The 19,836-nt window shown below is 46.8% G+C and overlaps 1 long non-coding RNA gene across 3 annotated transcripts in view; it reads right to left on the bottom strand.

The window, feature by feature from the left end:
• LOC101689705 overlaps positions 1 to 17,548 on the bottom strand; it is a 112,690-nt gene extending 95,142 nt beyond the window's left edge. For all 3 annotated transcript variants that reach the window (XR_006604055.1, XR_006604053.1, XR_006604054.1), the window contains exons 1-2: positions 17,438 to 17,548; positions 15,376 to 15,567 (exon numbers count right to left, since the gene is read on the bottom strand). This is a non-coding gene — a long non-coding RNA (uncharacterized LOC101689705). The remainder of the gene's footprint in view (positions 1 to 15,375; positions 15,568 to 17,437) is intronic.
• Positions 17,549 to 19,836: the final 2,288 nt, after the last annotated feature.

The raw sequence follows: 19,836 nt of genomic DNA, 5'->3' as shown, positions 1-19,836 counted from the left end.
CCTTCTCTCCTCGTGCCAAGTTGGAATGGAGTGGGGCCAGGACAGAGCTCAGCCCATGTCTGGACCCCAGGGGCTCCTTCCTGCAGCCTGGACAGCCTTGCAGCTACAGAGGAAACATGTGGAAACTTAGAAAAAAGGAAGCTGTGGCTTAGCATTAGCAGGCAGCATACGGAGACACAGGGCTGAGAGCTGAAGCTTACCCGCAGCTTAGATCCCTATCTCACCCACCATCTCCAAAGCCACTGGCCAGAAAAGCTAGTGTGAAATAATGTCGATTTCTTTGCCTCTCCTTACAGGGTTTCGAGAGCTTTTAAAAGAAAAAAAAAAAAAAAAAGTTCCATCTTCTTTAGATTGTGGATCTTTTTCTTTTTTAAGATTTTATTTATTTATTTGACAGAGATCACAAGTAGACAGAGAGGGAGGCAGAGAGAGAGGGAGGGAAGCAGGCTCCCTGCCGAGCAGAGACCCTGAAATCATGACCTGAGCCAAAGGCAGAGGCTTAACCCACTGAGCCACCCAGGGGCCCCTGTGGATCTTCTTATAGCACAAAAACCTAGAATTTTAACTCAGGGCCATGCCACCTCATAAGAAATGCAGATTCATGGTGAAATCCAATACTCCAGAATTTTTCTTGTGGGTCCTCCGGATGTCGTTATTGCCTTGGTACACAGAATGTACCAAGATAACAGAAACTGCTCTTTGTGCTACAGGCCAGGGATCTCAGATACATCAGGCAAAAGAGATGTTATTATTCCCATTTTACAGACCAATAAAATGAGGCTGAGAATTACCGGTTGCATGATTTGCCCCAGATCTTACAGCTGGTCCCAGGGCTGTGATTCCAACGCAGGTTTGAGTCTGAAACTGGTTTCATTCCCAGCCGTGGCTCCCTCCACCCACCTCCAGTACCAGTGGCTGGAACTCAGTCACCTCATGACCCCACTCCATAAAACTGAGCACAGAGAACCCTGGAACACCTACCACCCCCACACTCTCTTTGACCACTGAGACTCAGCGAAGGGGAGCTCTGCTGTCCCTGTCCCCATGAAATACTAACCCAAGAAAGGCAAACTACTTCCTTTTCCCTGAGAGCCGCGTGTCACCTACAGATCTCCTTCTGATATGCCAGTCGGGGTCCACCCATGCTGGCTGCTACCAAGTTTGTTTCCTCTGTCATATTTATAAATTTGTGCCCATCCCTTTGGCAATGGTGTTTACCCTAAGTTATAATCCTACGCAGAGGAAATCTAGGCTGTTTAATTTTTGATTCAGTATCAAACAAAAAATCACCCAGGATTGGGCACTTAATGAAGATGATGGTGGTGAAGAGGAGGAGGAGGGCCTGGGATGCTCTGTGCCCGTAAAGCATCTCCAAAATGATCCGTAAAGATTTCCCAGCAAGCCGACGCAGAGGACTCAGTAGACATGGGCATCAGAGTCTCTGTGAGCAGCCATGGCTCCCTCCACCCACCAGTAGTACCAGCTAAGGGCTTGGCGTCTCCCCCCCACCCAGGGCACTGAACCCCAGGACGGGGGAGGGCCCGAGAGGCTCAGAGGCAGCAGGAGGCCACTGCTCCAGGAAGAGCACCTGTGCATAACCAGAAGCATCACCTGTTCTCCACGACAGGGAACCAAATGCCTCTGAGTCATCATTACCAAGCTCAGAGCCAAGCTGACAGGCGGGAGGAAGAAGTTAACACACCTTCACATGGGGCCCAAGGACTACTGGTTTCCGTCATGATATGCGGAGCATGGCTCTAAGTGGGAGAAGCTGGAACAGAGAGCCCAGTCCCTCAAGTAAGCCAGCTGCATTTCCCCCACCCTCCTGGAGAAGGCTCTGCGTCCCACCATCCAGCCCGCTGAGTAGGGTCAGTGCCATAGCACAGGGCCTCACCTCCTAGAAAGCAACAGCAATAGCTATGGTCCCATATGGAACAGGGCAGCAATGACAATGTAATAACTGGAGAGACACTGTCACACGGGGTGGAACTTCTTCCAGGAGGCACTCAGAGCCTAGCTGTGAATATCTTTTAAAATGTTCCGGGCCCCCTGGGTGGCTCAGTCTGTTAAGCACCCAACTCTTGATTTCAGCCCAGATTGTGGTATCAGGGTCCTGAGATCCAGCCCCACACTGGCTCTGGGTTAGGTGTGGAGCCTGCTTCAGATTCTCTCACCCTTGGGATGCCTGGGTGGCTCAGTCGGTTAAGCTGCTGCCTTCAGCTCAGGTCATGATCCCAGGATCCTGGGATCAAGTCCCGTGTGGGATTCCTTGCTCAGCAGGGAGCCTGCTTCTCTCTCTGCCTCTGCCTGCTTATGCTTTCTCTCTCTCTCTCTCTCTGACAAATAAATAAATACATAAAATCTTTTGAAAAAAATAAGTTCTCTTTTACTCTCTCTCCACCAGGTTAAAATGCTCAGAAGCTTTTCCCCCAGGTTTTCTGCATAAATCAAAAATTACCTTTTATCTTCTAAAGCAATTAGACTTAAGTGATTGTAAATAAAGAAAACAAATAGCTTACATTATACATCGAGTCAATATATCACATATCCCAGACTAATAGCTGTCGCCCTGATTCCATCTTGCATTTAGGACATTTGCTCTTTATTGCATTCGTGGTTTGCTGAGTGCTTTCAGGGAGAATAAATAAGACTTTGAAGGAATAGCCGAGGAAATTTCTAAATGGGAAGTCTTTTTTTACTTTTAAAATGATTTTACACTTATAAGCAATTGTATGTCAATAACTTCCAGTCTTTTAAGAAGTTGTACATTTTCGGAAAGGAAATCTACTTTAATATGAACACTTGCTTGCTTGCTTTAGAAATAGGACACAGAAATCAATCCACAGATATATTTCAACTCTCTCTTGTCATTTTTGTTATTTTATTCCAGAGCTCACAGAGATGAGGACTGGAAAAGAATGAAAATGTACCGTTTGACTCATCTATCCTTATTCTGTTTTAATTGCAGGTAAAGATGACACATTATAGTGAAGACATTTTATTACGATTCAGAAAGAAAAAGGTTGAGTGAGTTATGAGCAGTATGGGATGGGAGCACAGAAAGATTCATGAAGGTTCGGTGCAGGAATACCCATCATTTCTCTGCATGTGGTATTGCAACAGATAGATAACCCGCACGTCAGGGATTGCATCTGCTTAAATAAATGGCATCAGCTTGCTATAAATATTGAATATTGTCTTTTCTATTAGAGTAAGCATTAGTAATGATACCACTATCTCTGCATTTGAGGTCAAATGGAAAGATTAGTGTGCCAGGTTCTAGACTGATGAACTTTGACCATCCTTCTCTCTAGCACCCACATCCAGTTCACAGGCCTGAGCCACGGTGGTGGGAGTGGGAGAGAAAGGGTATGAACACACAGTCGGGAGCCAGCCGGAGTCCTGACCCTACCCCTCACTAGCATTAGACCTTGACCAGCTGCCCTGTCTCTCACTCTGTGCCTCACTCTCCTCCTCTGGAAAATGGAGCAAGAATCATTGCCTGTTGTGTGGATTCATGGAGCTGCATGGAAAGCACTGAGAACAGTGGCTGGCACCTAAGCATCAGGTCTTTTGAGGACAATGATTCTTTTTCATATTGAGGCCTTCTTGAGCACGGCTACTTCCACTCCTCTCCACACCTACTTCCCACCCCCTCCCCCACCTCACCGCCTCCGAGCAACTGCAGCAAGTAGGATCCTAGCTGGGCTTTCTGCTTTCTGCTCACCCACCACCAACACCACCATTGCCCGCTCCAGCCACAGATCAAGTCTGATATCCGCGCCCCCGGTACTCACACTACCCAGGAGACAGAGCCATCCCAGCAGCCACGACACTTAAACCATTTTCTTCATCCATCTACATTCATGTGTAGTGGGGCTGAAAAACACATGTTTTAAAGGCTAATTTCAGAAACCCACTTTAGATAGGAAATCATCTTCACTTGGGGTATACCTTAATAAGCAAACGTGGGCAAGAAAGATAAGTCCCAAGATTCTTACTGTAAGGAGGGACTAACTCCTCCACGCGAGCAGGACACATACACTGGGTGAATGGTGGAAAATAAGTTCAGTGAATGGAGAAAGGCCAAAATGATTTCAACGTACAGAAAAAGATGGCCAGAGAGAGATGCCTGGCAGCTGGGGCTGGAGAAAATATTTAAGAAGGAATGAGGCCTCTTGAAGTTTAAATTGTTTGCATTTCTGAGATATGAAAAAGACCCAAAACTTAAGTAAAGTCTTAAATAAATTGGCTCAGGTCCTCCAAGAAACAGACAGGATTGGATATGTAAGAGATTTACCAGGGGAAACCACAGAGTTCTAAGAAAGATCTGATGAGGCTGATGGAAAGTCCTTGAGAGAAAGTCACTGTTGGAGGAGTCCAGGCACATCACAGTCAGCAACAGTACGCACGCCATGCTAACAGCAGCCCACTCACTGCGGAATGACACCCGGGGCTGTCAGCCAGCCGTGCCCCCAGAGGAGGGTCCTAGAGCTGCATACCTGCCCTTGCCACCACCTGGGGTCACCTCAGCTGACGGGAATCATGTCTGATTCATCATTAGATACTCAACTACTCAATAAGTTAATGAGTAAACAACTATTGAAAGTAAACAACTATTGAAACCAAATGTGCTACACAAGAGAATTATTGTACTCTGCCTTCTATTTTATTGCATTTAAATTTTCCTTAACAAGAAGGTTAATTTAAAATATTATTTAGGGGGCGCCTGGGTGGCTTGATGGGTTAAAGCCTCTGCCTTCAGCTCAGGTCATGATCGAGCCCTGCATCGCTCTCTCTGCTCAGCCGGGAGCCTGCTTCCCCCTCTCTGCCTACTGTGATCTGTCAAATAAATAAATAAAATCTTTTTTAAAAAATACATACTGTTATATATATATATATATATATATATATATATATATAGAGAGAGAGAGAGAGAGAGAGAGAGAGAGAGGTGCCTGGCTGGCTCAGTTAGTTAAGTGTCTGCCTTCAGCTCAGATCATGATCCCACAGTCCTGGGATCGAGCCCTACCTTGAGCCTACTGTTCAGTGGGGAGTCTGTTTCTCCCTCTTCCTCTCACTCTCCTCCCCCATGCTTTCTCTCTCAAAGAAATAAGTAAAATCTTTTAAAAATATATTATTTAGGAACCCTGTGATGGTTCCTCAAAAAATTAAATATAAAAAAATTTAAATACAGAATTCTTACATGACCCAGCAATTCTACTCCTGGGTATATACCCCAAAAGAACTGAAAGTAGGGACACACAGACAAATCTACGTTCTCATGTTCACAGCAGCACTATTCATAATCGCTAAGAAGTGGGAACAATCAAAATGTCCTTCAACAGAAGAACGGATGAACAAAACATGGTATACACATACAAGAGAGTATTATTCAGCCTTAAAAGGCAAGGACAATGGACGAATGGATAAGGGAGATGTGCTCCATATACACTATGGAGTATTATGCCTCCATCAGAAAGGATGAATACCCAACTTTTGTAGCAACATGGACTGGACTAGAAGAGATTATGCTGAGTGAAATAAGTCAAGCAGAGAGAGTCAATTATCATATGGTTTCACTTATTTGTGGAGCACAACAAATAGCATGGAGGACATGGGGAGATAGAGAGGAGAAGGGAGTTGGGGGAAATTGGAAGGGGAGGTGAATAATGAGAGACTATGGACTCTGAAAAACAATCTGAGGGGTTTGAAGTGGCGGGGGGGGTGGGAAGTCGGGGTACCAGGTGGTGGGTATTATAGAGGGCACGGATTGCATGGGGCACTGGGTGTGGTGAAAAAATAATGAATACTGTTTTTCTGAAAATAAATAAATCAATTTAATTTAAAAAAAAAAAGGGCAAGGACAAGCTACCCCATGCTACAACACAGATGAACCTTGAGCATCGTAACACTAAATAAAATAAGCTGGTCATAAAAAGACAAATAATGCATGATTCCAGTTATGTGAGGTAACCACTGTGGTTTCAAATTCCTAGAGATAGGAAGAAGAATGGTGGTTACCCTACCAGGTGGCAGAGAGAATAGGGAGACAGGATTTAATGGTTAGAGTTTTGATTTGGGGAGAAGACATTCTGGCGATGAATGGTGGGGACGGTTGTACAGCTTAGCGCCGCTAACGTGTACATCAAAAAATGGTAAAAATGGTAAACTGCGTCTTATGCATATTTTACCACAGCAAAAATACATATTATTTAGAGATTATATCCAGTAAGGAAGAAAACTACAATGGGATACCTTCTGCTACCATGTGCTCTTAGGCTTCAGGCTCTAAGTCTCTGCCTCCAGATCCCCAGTGAAGTCAGTACAGCTATGACTTCTCCAGGCCCAGCCATTTGACTGGTGGGCTGGTTCCAGGGCTTTCTCTAATTGTCTTCCTCCCAAAGTCTGCTTAGGGCAATTTCTCCCAGGAGCCTCCTCTTAGACCAGCCATTCCTACAAAGGGTCACAGAGCCCAGGTCTTGGTAGCTCATTAAGTCCTAGATGCTGGCCCTGTCCTTTGGTCCCCTTAACTGAGATTCATTTCTTTCCCTGAAAGACTTCTGCCAGGGAGATGGCATGACAAAGAAAACCCTAATGAGACACTAACTGAATCTTTGGCAAGAGAGCACCATGGCGGGCTGCCCCCCACAGCTCCCCACTGGGCCATGCCCCCTGGGTTAACAATAAAGAGGATCAAAGAAGAACCAGGGCAAGAGGCAAACTGGCCTGTCTTCACTGCCTGCTTTCTTACCTTCTACTTTTCTCATGCTTCTGACCCTTCTCACTTTCCACTCTGCTTCAGGCACTAAATGACTTCAGATACCCTGTCATTCTCTCCATCTTCCTTCCTGCATATCTGTCTACTCTATAACTTCTATCATACAAGAAGTTCCGATCATCAGGAACCCTAAATTCAAAGTTTGGGCTCCACATACTTCGTGTTCAAGTCGGTGTGTCAAACACGGTAAGATGCAATCAGCAGGAGCTGTGGGAGCACTGACCACCAACACGGCGGACCCAAGCTACCATAGGGCCTGGATCTACACATTGTTCAAAAGGTCAGGGGAAGAGGGACCAAGAGGGCATAGGATGTTTGAATAAAGGATGCAAAAAGTATAGCTATTCCTGGGTGCCTGGGTGGTTCAGTTGGTTAAGCAGCTTCCTTTGACTCAGGTCATGATCCTGAAGTCCTAGGATCAAGTCCCACATCAGGCTCCCTGCGGAGCAGGAAGTCTGCTTCTCCCTCTGACCCTCCCCGCCTCATGCTCTCTCTCTAATAAATCTTTAATAAAAAAAATAATAAATATGACTATTCCCTTGCAGCGATGGCAAAATAGAGAGTCTGTCCCTCTCTTCCCCCGAGTAGCTTCCCATGTCAGTTTACTTTTAGGTGACCCGAAAGCAATTCTAATAGTTTTAATCAATTAATTAATTAATTAATGGAGATGAGTTCCTTCCTAGGACCTTTAGAAAACCTCGCCAATACACTTAGGGACTAAGCAACCAATAAAATGCCCAAATTGAATTCATCCAGCCCTGCGGTTCGGGAGAGTTAGGTCCACACAGCCAGCACTGGCAACATGTGCACACCATCCTGCTCCAGACCCTCTGCCACAACGGTCTCCAGAAACTAGATGCTCTTCCCCTTGTGCTAGCCAAGACGGCCCCACACCAGCCCCAGCTTTACTGGCTTCCAGAATAAAGTCTGATTGGTGGGACCTAGGTCCCATGTCTATACCCTAACTGGAGGGCTGCTGGGTAGCCCTCCAGGGGGAACTGGTAGCTCTCTCAGGTAGGGGAGTCTCTGATCCTGGGCACCAGAGCCACAGGCAGTGACGGAGATACTCTATTTATATGGCAAACCTCATCATGGTCTCCTCAGAAGGAGTATATTCTAAGAACTTTAAATTTTCACAAACTCTTTAATTTTAATGTGGAGAATGTTTAACAGAAGAAGCTTACCAATATTTCTCTGTCCCTAAGTTTATTTGAGGGGATTTCAGATCACACACACTATAGCTCCTCTCGCCTCCTGAAAGAGTCAAGTCAGCTAAGGCAGGTTAGAGAAACATCTGCCTCTCTGTGGCACAGAAATTCAAACAGGAATGTCTCATAAGTGCAAAAGCTTCTGTGAAGAAACCAAACTTTCCCTCGCCTCTTCAGTTTAATGGTATGCTAATCATACTATCTGAGGCATGTCTGAGAATAAACTCTGAAAGCCACAGTTTTCAAGAAGATACCAAGAGTCTAATATAGATGTGTATCTACATCCTAGAAATCAAATTCTCTTATTTGAATATTTATGAAGCTATATGGCAAGGTTAAAATTTTCCAGTGGCCCCAATCAAAAAGCTCTTTTGCTTTCATATTATTATGCTGTGTTCAACTCAGGGGAGGTATTTTTAGTACTCTATTGCTAGGTACTCAACTTCCTTCTCCCATCAGAAATATAATTGACTTTATTTTTATCTACCTCTACGTTTCCTTAATAGGATAACCTTCTAAACATCCGTGTCTGATAAATAGTCAGATTTCCTTATAAATGTAATGTTTTCAGCTCTCACTGAAGATACCATAAAACTATAGGAAACTCATCTTGGATGGAATGTTCCTTTGGGAATTTTGTGCCCTCCATCTTCCAGTGCCTTTCCAGAAATGGGTATCACATGAGGAATTGCTTCTAAATTTGTGTTCTAGAAGATATTCTGCCTTTCCTGAAGAGCCGAAATTATTTGTCTTCCCAAAAATGAAAACTAGTCATGTCGCTCATCTCACTTTGGCCACCAGGAAACTCGGTGCCAGTTTGCAGGCCAATTATGTTTGGATCCATTAGCTGCAACCAGAATTGAAGCTGTTCAGAATCTTACGACTCAGTAGGACACTTACCCACTTACAGCCTCTCAGCTCCAAATCCATGCTTTTTTCTGCTCTGTAAAAATGGATATGGTCCCTTTAAATGTTTTTACTCTGCCAGCTGGCACTGCGTTAACCTTTGGAAAGACATTTCAGGAGAAAAAGATTTTCTTTCCTGGTTCTGGTGTTTAATCTCCAGGCTCCCGCAGGGCTCGCAGCATCTTGAGGGGTCTCTCCCAGCTTGTGTGGCTTCTCCAGCACCTGCAGCAGAAGCAGCTTCTCCCTTGCCAGACTCCTGCAGGGCACAGTAGCCCGCATCCCAGAGCAGCCCGCGGCCCTTCCAACACCCCTTTGGGCAGATTTGTAGCAGAGTTTCTGTGGCAAGACAGCTCCCTGTGAGCAGCTTTCTCCAGCGTCCTAGATCGCAGGTTGCCAGCAAATACCTAAGGGTGACTTTCTAGAAAATTCCAACAGCACAGCACCACACTGACTTCTCTGCTATTGTCAGCCACAGCTGCACCCTCCGAAGGAGACCTGGGTCTCTTGGATCCAAGGGCGCTCTCCCCCCACCCGATCTCAGCCTGAGGGATAGTGGTGATTCCCTCTCCCACGTTCTGTTATTCTATAGAATTCTCTTTACTTCTTCCCCAGCAACTCCTTATTGCTCCATTTCCCTGTTAGAGTCAGTAATTCCTTATATTAAACTTTCTGCGTTCAAAGGACTATGGTTCTTCTCTTCTGATTAGACCCACACTGATACACTCAGCGTATGTGCACTTTATATTTTCTTCCTATCCTGACATCTGCTCAAACAGATTTTACCCCTCGGTTCTATTATTTTTTTTTTAAAGATTTTATTTATTTATTTGACAGACAGAAATCACAAGTAGACAGAGAGGCAGACAGAGAGAGGGGGCGGGAAGCAGGCTCCCTACTGAGCAGAGAGCCCGATGCGGGCCTCGATCCCAGGACCCTGAGATCACGACCTGAGCCAAAGGCAGAGGCTTTAAACCACTGAGCCACCCAGGTGCCCAGTTCTATTATTTTTATTTTTTTTTAAAGATTTTATTTATTTATTTGACAGAGAGAAATCACAAGTAGGCAGAGAGGCAGGCAGAGAGAGATAGAGAGGAGGAAGCAGGCTCCCTGCCGAGCAGAGAGCCCGATGCGGGACTCGATCCCAGGACCCTGAGATCATGACCTGAGCCGAAGGCAGCGGCTTAACCACTGAGCCACCCAGGCGCCCTATTTTTATTATTTTTAAAATTCAGATTTCACTACTTAATTGTGTATATGCTCTCTTTACTCTAAAACTATCTGTGGAATGTCAAGGCCAATAATGAATTGAAATGTCTATGCAAATGAGGGTCATGCCTATTTAACTTGCTGTGCACCTTTCCAGAAAGGCATCTGTCTCCATGCGGTAAACCAATTATTTTTGACGAAGATAATGAGACTAATGATCCTAGGTTCTTCCATCCCACGTTAGACTTTTCTAACAGCTGGAATAGGACCCTTAGAAGTTTAGAGATTCGTACCAAAACTAACCAACCGATAGACCCATGATAATAATAGTTCATCACTGTGCTCCTCAAGTCAAAATTTTTTTTTCCTACATGGTTCCTGAAGTTCACCTGACCTGCCCCAGGCTAGCATCTGATTCAAGAGATCCTAAACACAGAGAGATGGGTAAAGATGGAGATGGAAAATTTTATGAGATGGAACAGAGATTTTTCCGACTAGTGTGACGGAGCAGAGGACAGCAACTTTACAGAAACATAAGAGAGACCAGTGAGCACTGTGACAGTTAAGGAGTAAAGTCTCAGACCAAATTCCCAGGGTGGCCCCAAACTACAAACCTCCCAGATTAACCATCAGTTCCCTCACCACTGCCCCAGGGACGGAGGGCCGTGGCAGAGGAGCTGACTTTTGTGAACCTCCAGGCCCCATTATATGCCCTCGAGAAATTCCTTAACCTCTAGAGTAACAATGCCCACCTCCCATGGCTGCTGGGAAGATAAAAAGAAGCACTAATATGAGCACCCTCATCACGGTGCCTGGCGCATCCCAAATCTTACCAAATGTGATTGCCTGCCACCCTTCTTTTCATTTCCTAGGGCTGCTGTAGCAAAGAACCACAAACAGGGTGCACTTGGGTGGCTCAGCTGGTTAAGCAGCTGCTTTGGGCTCAAGTCATGATTCCAGGGTCACGGGATTGAGCCCTGCATTGGGTTCCCTGCTCGGCAGAGAGCCTGTTTCTCTCCCTCCCTCTGCCTGCTGCTCTGCTTACTTGTGCTATCTATCTCTGTCAAATAAATAAATAAAATCTTTAAAAAAAAAAAAAAAGAACCACAAACTGGGTTTGTGGCAACAGAAAAGTATTGTCTTCCAGTTCTGTAGGCAAGAAGCCCTAAAATCAAGATGGTGGCTTGACCCCGCTTCCTCTCGAAAGCTACAGGGGAAGGATTCTTCCTGCCTCTTCCAGCCTCTGGTAACCGCAGACATTCCCCGTCCTGTGGCAACACAATTCCCACCTCTGTCTCCACCCTTACATGCCCTCTCCCTGTGTCTGTCCATCTAGTCTTCCCTGCGCGTGTCTGTCTCTGTGGCCAAATTTCCCGTCATGCTGCATTAGGACCCATCTTTAGATGAGGGTCAGTAGACCTCATTTTAACCCAACTCTCTGAAGACTCTTTTTTTTTTTTTTTTTAAGATTTTATTTATTTTATTTGACAGACAGGGATCACAAGTAGGCAGAGAGAGAGCGGGAGGAAGCAGACTCCCTGCTGAGCAGAGAGCCCGATGCGGGGCTCCATCCCATTCGAAGGTACTGAATTCCTTTGTCTAAGGTCACCTCTCCAACTCCCCCCACATCAGGGTCTAAAACACCCATCACTAGGCCCACTCTTAGGTCAAAGACGTCCTATCCTTCCACATTTGATAAAAGCAGAACATTTCTGGGGAGGAACACACAGTCCTTAGTGCCCGTGACTATTTCATGGGCACCAGGAGACTGTATTCCCTGGGGGTCGCCTCCGTCAGCCATCCCCAAGGGGAACAAATCCAACCTTGGACGTGCGTTGGTTTTGTTCTCTGCCCTGTCCTCAGAGCTGTACGAAGCCCTGGGTGTGAAATGGCATATCCATCTGCCTCTACAGAGTGAGACCAAATAGCACCCAGCACGTCACGTTGCTGTGAAGAGTTAATGATTAACGCGGCTAAAATGCTCAAAACCATTCCTGGCCGCAAGAGAGATGCTGGTAAATATTGACTGTCATCATCATCATCATCATCATTCTTGGTAATGACTGAGAAAACACACAAGCAAAGGAGAAAGGGCTAGAGAAAGGACACCGGAAGGCCCCCAGGGGGTGATGCGGGAGGGAGGAGGGGTCTGAGAGGAAGTGGGTGCTGAGCCCGAAGGGAAGGAGGGCAGGACCGGCGGCTCCCAGCCCACAAACGCGCGGACAACAGCCCCGTGAGCACTGCCTGTGTCCCGGGCACACGGCGCTCACAGAGGCCCGCTGAGAGCCTGGCACTGACCCGTGACCCTCTTTTCCCTCCTGGACTGAGCCAGAAGCATTTGTCTAACTGCTCTGCCGTAGTCAAGGTGTGATAAAACGCAGCCGACTGCAGCGGGGAGAGGCCTCCATAAATTAGAGAGGGACTGTGTCCCAGAATCTCTGCACCGAACCAAAGAAATAGGGAGCCCCGGGGCACTGGAAATGAGCGTCCTCGATAGTCAGCGAGTACCCACGGGATCCCACGGGGCCTAAATGGAAGGCAAAGCGCCCGAACACAGGTTCCCCAAAGTGTGTTCCAGGTGGCTCAAGAAAATAAGAAGTATTCAAATAGGTTTCTGGGTTAAACGGAGTTTAAAATATTTCTTCAGAAAGAGGTTTTCAGAGCTTCTGATATGCCTAAATGTGTTGTGACAACCCCTCACAGGTGGGTCCTGTGCTGTGTTCCCCTCACGTGCTGGAGAAGAAAAGCCTGTTTTTAAAAGTATCCGGCGACCGGTGTCCTGTCAGGAAACACTGGGGCCGTTGGTGAATGCTGGACAACGTGTCTCAGAGGGCAGGTCACCCAGGGTTTCTGAGCCCTCTGTTTCCTCATCTGAGAGATGAAAGGCCTCAATTGGCAGTTCTTGGCTGAGCAGCTGGTAAAAGCTGTGGATGGCCTCCCCATGCCGGGGTGCCTATTACACACGTGCCAGACTTTTTTCCCATACAGTTTCAGGAAATCGTAAGTCTCTCAACGCTCTGATGTTCTAAGACCCCTTCCATTCCTTGTATTAGAAGGATATCATGAGAGGGGAAGCTGGGTGGCTCAGTCGGTTAGGCATCTGCCTTCAGCTCAGGTCATGATTCCAGGGTCCTGGGATGGAGCCCCGCATTGGGCTCTCTGCTCAGCAGGGAGTCTGCTTCTTCCTCTGCCTCTCCCCACACCAGTTTGTGTTCTCTTTCTCTCTCTCAGTCACTCTCTCTCTAATAAATAAATAAAATCTTTTAAAAGGGGGGGGGGGCTATCATGATAGATAGCCATTGCTTTTACTCTGTCTCCCTTCCCATTCATTTCGGGAACAGCACCAGCCTCCTCGCGAAACCACCTCTTTCCCATTCTCCTTCCATATATGTCCACACAAGGGGACCAACTGCTCCCTCCCAACTCCAGAAGCTGGTACATCACCCAAGCCTGCTAACCAGTCAGCGTACCCCGTTCCCATGGCCACAAGGAACCACATGGATGGTGCGATGTTAAGAGAATTCTCGAGGACGCAAGCTGGGGCTATCGGATGAGGGAGGGAGGGAAGGAGGAAGGTGTCCACAATGTGGGTATTAAATGAGCAGGACGGAAGCCTGCAGTCTTGGTAACCATCTTTATCGTTGAAAGGGAAAAGCCATTCCTGGTTATATTAGCTGAATCACCTCTGAAATCCACTTCATTCCCCCCCCAAAAAATATCCCATTTATGTGAGACAATAAGTATTTCTTCTGTTTAAACCAACTTGCAGCTAAAAGAGTGCTGAATAATTCAGACATCAATCCTGGGAGCCTCAGGACGGCTGTGAGGCTCCACATTAAGGGGCTCACACTTTGCTGAGTGTGGACTCAGCAGAGAGCCACTGTGGAAGGACAGTAATGGATGACCGTGCACTGGGAGGTCCTGTGACCCGTGAGAGCTGTGTACCAACAAGGCCCCAGAGACTCCAAATAATCTGTCCCCCGCTGCTCCCTGCTTCCTGCAATGCCATCATGGAGATCCGCCATGGTGGAGAGGTGGGGATGGGGGAGGGGGGAGGATGTCACAGAAACTTTTGAGAATCTAACAAATTTAATCAATCCTCTTCTTTAAAAAATATACAAAAATATCTGCCTGTGATTACAGGGGTTTTACACTCCCTGAAACCCCAAAGAGCCTCTCTTCCTCAAGGGTCTCACTTCAGGATTGGAGAAATTGCTGGACGTGTCAAAGATGGCAGCCTCTCGGAGGGCTAGGGTTGGGAAGGGAGTAAAAATTGAACTCCCCGAGGACACAAGAAGGGAAACGAGAGAGCCGAGATAATCCAATAATCCACAAAGACTCTGGCATTGGAACAAACAGCATGAATCGATCCCACAGCCTCCCCTCTGCCCTTTGAGGACTTTCCACCTTAGAGCAAAGGAAAGCCACCAGGGCAAGAGCCCCAGGGTCAGATTCGGAATCGACCTGTGGTCAAGTCTGGACTCCTGTGAAAAGGGATCTCGGGAGAGAGGACCCTTCAAACTCCTATCCATCATTCATACCTCGTCCCAGTAACACATTTCCAGAAGGAGAACAGGTGAGTCAGTGCATGCAGAGGGAAGAGGTCTGAGAACGCGGGTCTTCGGCTGTCTGCCTTTGTCTGTGCCTTTTCTGCAGAAGCGCTACTCTCTGAGAACAGCTACTTATCCCAAACTTTGGAACATCTTCCTAAATAATTGTGTTAAATGGCTATGTTCTTTCCAACTGTGGGAGGTTTTCTTTTAAAAAAAAAGAAAAAAAAAAAAAAAGCTAGGCCTCATAGCTGAGGAACTACTGAGTTTATAGTTGGCCTGACATTTAATAGTAAAGTCAGACGCTGACGGTGTGACAAATCCTCCCCCATTTTTCTTCTCATCCTTAAATTTTTTTTATCAGAAATGGTCTCCCCCACTGCAGCCTGCGCGGTCCACTCGCAGCCTCGGAGCCCACCCCCAGCAACCCCTGGCAGAAGGTAGCCAAGGCCAGGGCACCGCCACAGCTCCTCTCCTGGCCAGGACCCTCCCACCAAACCGAAGTCACGGGTATTTTTCTCCTGCCATAAAGGATGTCAGATCGAGGGTCCCATGTCAGGAGCGCTCAGGCGACTCTTGTGTAAAACACATTTTACGAGTGGGAGCTTTTTGCCAAGAATAAGAAGGGTCTCGCCTGTGCTTATTTCAGTCTCAAACCAAGAGCAGATAATAATTTATGTTTGCCTCACTCCTCCACAGCTCAGCTTCTGCCTGCGTGTGTTACCTGAGACCCCTGAGTGGAAGCGGCGTGTCCCATCCGCTCCCTAGCAATGCTGTCCCTCTCCTTTCAGCTGGGCCCTGGTCCTCACCACACGCTTGCCGATGACGTCTGCGCCTGGCGCTGGGTCCTCGACCTCACTTCAGGGGTACTGGTGCCAGTAAATGTGAATATTTTTCAACATCGCCGCCATAAATCCTGGAAAAATAAGAACAACTTACTCTTATATGAACTAAGAAATAAGACGTTTACATCTAAAAAGCCAATTTCGTGGGGGACCTGGGTGGCTCAGTCATGAAGGGCCTGCCTTCAGCTCAGGTCATGATCCCAGGGTCCTGGGATCGAGCCCCGCATGGGGCTCCCTGCTCAACAGGAAGCCTGCTTCTCCCTCTCCCACTCCCCCTGTTTGTATTACTTCCTCGCTGTCTCTCTGTCAAATACATGCATAAATAGCAAGTGAATTTCACAAAGGCAGCTAGCTTCACTTTATTTTGAAAGGCTTGTTTCAGTACCAAAATCACTCAGCTTGATATCTTCCAACAGGAAGCTCATTAAAACCTGAGAAATATCGTGAGCCAAGGCCTGACACCCGTCAGCTCACAGGGCAAGAATCTGGAGACGAGGATCTGTGTTTTATGAATGACCACACAGGGGCACAGCCTCGGGCAGCGAGCGAGGACTTCACCTCAGTGCCCCTAAGGAGAGCCAGAAAGTAGGAAGTCTGTATTGGGGTCTCCTCCTCTCTGTTTTCGCCCCCTCTTACACTTCACAGAACCCCTTGGAAGCTTCTCTTTGTTCTCCATCCTCAGACTTCATCTTCATGCTGCTTCTCTGTGTCAAAGGGCTCTAGACTTTAAAGTACCAGCATGGGGGTGGGGGGTGGGGAGAGGTGCGGGGGGGACCTGGGAGGCTCAGTCAGCGACGCGTCCAATTCTCTATTAGCTCAGGGCATGACCTCAGAGTCCTGAGACTGAGCCCCGCATCAGCTCTGGACTGTGCAGAAACTGCTTAAGATTCTCTCCTCCTTCCTCTACTCCCCCCCCCCCACCCCGCCCCTGCTCATTCTCTCTCTGGCTCTCAATTAAAAAAAAAAAAGTACCTCCCTGGGATGGCAGTTGTAAGACTGTTGCAAGAGCAAGTCTGGCCTGTTAAACAGCTTCATGGAGTTGTCAGGCACCATCTGGCAAGATGCTTCTGCCTCTCCTTAGCAACTGCTCCCACTCCCACGCCCATGGCTCTGGTTACCTTGCCTGCTTCCCTAGTTACCAGCGCTCCCCATCTCCTGCACACCCCTGCCACCACCCACCTCCGCTTGCAGCTTCCCTGGTGAACCCCCCTGGGGGTGGATGCCAGGGATTCTGCCTTCCAAGCCCAGACTGACTCTCAGCACCAACTCTGGTTTTCATCCTGCCAAGCCCATAGTATGTTAGTCAAAACCCCCAGTTCTAGAGTTTTAATTCAGCATTAAATAGTCCGATCCGTTATCCCAGTGGATCGCAATCCTGAAGCTCGTTTGAATCCCCCGGAAATCTGTAAAAATTACTAAGTCCCCAGGTTAATACACAGCCTCCCCAGAGATGTTGATTTCATCGGTCTGTGGTAAAGCCACGTTTTTTTAAGCCCTGCCCTGGTTCAAAGGGGACCCATGGTTATGATCTAACCCAACAAATACACAGTGCTGAGCTCCCTTTCACATGCAAAAAAATAACTGGCTAACAATGACTACAGTGCCTGGGTGGTTCGGTTGGTTAAGCATCTGACTCTTGATTTCAGCTGAGGTCGTGATCTCAGGGTCAAGAGACTGAGCCCCACCTTGTGCTCTGCACTTGGCGGGAAGTCTGCTTAAGATTCTCTCTCTTCCCCCTCCCCCTGCCACTCCCCCTGCTCTCTCTCAATCTCTCTCAAATAAATGAATATATTGAATCTTTAAAAAAAAAAAATGATGTCTTGGACAAATACTAAAGAAGTTATCGCAGTTTAAATTAAACAAATAATCCCTCCAGATATTTTAGTATGCCTAACATTCAGTAAAATACATATTTTATGATGATATTTTGTAAAGACTAACCCAATTTTTTAGTCTTCGTGGAACTGCATCATGCCGTTCTGGCCACAGACTTCATCACGTGACTCCCCGGCTGACCTTGGGAAGCTGGAAGTCCTTCATATGTGAAACCCTGAAACAGTCGGTTACATAATAAGAATGTCATTAACCATTTTCCCAATTAAATCTTCGCAGTTTTTTACCCCGTCCTCCAATCCCTTGCTATTCCCTGTGAGGTCCATGGATTAGCAACACAGACCAACTGGATCAGAATCCCCATTTTAACCAGAGCCCCGGGAGAACCTGCGGCGGCATTCAAGTGTGAGAAGCACTACCCAGCAAACTGCCTCGATCCATTTCGGTGGTAGAACACTGCTTTCAAAGCCCTGCCTCTGCGGCCTTGGCCCTCCATAAATCCTCCGTTCCCCCCGACACCGGACCACCTCCAGGTTCCAGAATGTTGCTCTCCCAACCTCCTTCTCCACCATCTGCTAAGCCCTCTTCTCCCCTTTCTGCCTGAAAGCGGCATTCCCATTTCTCCGAGACCTCACCGAGTCTCTCCTCTCCAGAATGTGTGTACATCTCCCCGCCCAGCGTTCTTTTGATGCCTCTCATTTGATGGCACTTGTCTAGCTACACATTCAGCCAACAGCGTGGCTATTCTGGTTTTACTATTCAGTCTTTATTTTGCCCTTGCCTTTCCAAGTATTTCTGTCCTGTCCATCCCACTTGTCCATCACTTATTCGCCTTTGTACCTGCCGTGGGGTTTTTGCACTAACAGAGTCAACAAATATCTGGTGTTGGGCTTTGACTTAGGTCTCTGAGGGAAAACTACATGATACATAAAACCTACAAATCTGAGTCTGGAAACTGGTAAAAAATTTACAACCTCTAAGCTTTGCTGGCATTCAAATTTCCAATATGCTCAACATAGGAGTTGAGAATGACCAGTATATAAATAGATACTGAACTATTTTAAATAACTAGAGAAAATAATTATCAAAAATGAAAGCAAGGGATGCCTGGGTGGCTCAGTTGGTTAACTCGCTGCCTTCAGCTCAGGTCATGATTCCAGGGTCCCGGGATCAAGTCCTGTAACGGGCTCCTTGCTCAGGAGGGAGCTGCTTCTCTCTCTGCCTCTACCTTTCACCCTGCCTGCTTGTGTTCTCTCTCTATCTCTATCTCTCTCTCTGATAAATAAATAATAAATAATCAAGACAACATAAAAGCAGGTACCGGCTAACAATGCACAAAGAAATACTTCATGTCATTGCTTTTAAGGACATTTAATCCAATAAAATCCCGCAGCCACCAACAGCTGCCATTGACCAAAATGCACTGGCAAACAATCCCAGACCCACAATGTACAAATAAAAGCATCTCAGGTTCCTGCATATAGGATTTCTAGCAGGGTACAGACAGTCCCCAAACTCATTTCATTCCCCTCCTCCACTGAATGATCCCATACATGGCAGCAGGAAAATTCAGGGGTAAGTTTTTTTCTATTTTTTTCACAAAGTCCATAAATATTATTGAGAATTAACAATGTATCCAGCCATAGAGACACAAAGATGACTAAGACGTGTCCTTCCGTTGTTCAGTCTTAGTGGGAGGAGACATAAAGAGATCATTTTAACACAACGTGGAGCATGCAGCATACACAGGGTATTATTGGAACACTAGGAAGGGCTGCCTGACTCAACCTGAAGCAATCAAGGAGGGCACTTTGGAGGTGGTGATAGCCTGAGCTGAGCCGTAGTGTTGGAAAAGGTATTAGTCAAAGGAAAGAAGAAAGATATTCCATTTAAGGGGGACACGCAGGGGAGGGAAGAGGTAACGGACACCATGGTGTGTGGAAAGAGCTCAGCTTGTTCTGCAGAATAAGAAGCAGGAAGTGAGGAAGTTCCCTTCACAGAGGCAGTGAGAACTTGCCAGCTGATAAGCTCCTTTTCAAAAGACCTTGAACTTTGTCCTGAAGGCAAACAGAGACTAGCTAGGCTTGAAGGCCTCCCTGTAGCTTCCAAGATCTAATTCAGAAAGTAAGAACAGCTTAGATTCTACACAAACCACACACATTAAGAACCATGGAGTCCTTGTCAACATGGCTGAGACACTGATTCCAAACTTTCTCGGATCATCTCTGCAAGTGGTTATTGGGGAAAACGATCCAAGATAAATCCCTTCCAGCCCAGGTTCTACTTTCTGATGCCCAATGACTGACAAAACTATGGACCTCTGTGGTAGCCCCATTCTCCTGAAGGCACTAACGCATACCACAGAACAATATACAGTGTTACCAAGGTATGGTAATAAAATAAGAACCACAGAATTAAAGGCCAACTGAGGACAAGAGCCTGTTTCCCTCTCAGCCCTAGCTAAGAGCTCTCTTCAGCAATCTACACTTTCCCTCCAATAACAGCTC

The sequence above is a fragment of the Mustela putorius genome, unplaced genomic scaffold, assembly GCF_011764305.1.
Source record: "Mustela putorius furo isolate JIRA1106 unplaced genomic scaffold, ASM1176430v1.1 tig00003974_pilon_pilon_pilon, whole genome shotgun sequence".
In the NCBI taxonomy this organism is placed as follows: domain Eukaryota; kingdom Metazoa; phylum Chordata; class Mammalia; order Carnivora; family Mustelidae; genus Mustela; species Mustela putorius.
Note: the sequence above shows the minus strand (reverse complement) of the source record. Positions and strands in the feature narration are given on the sequence as shown.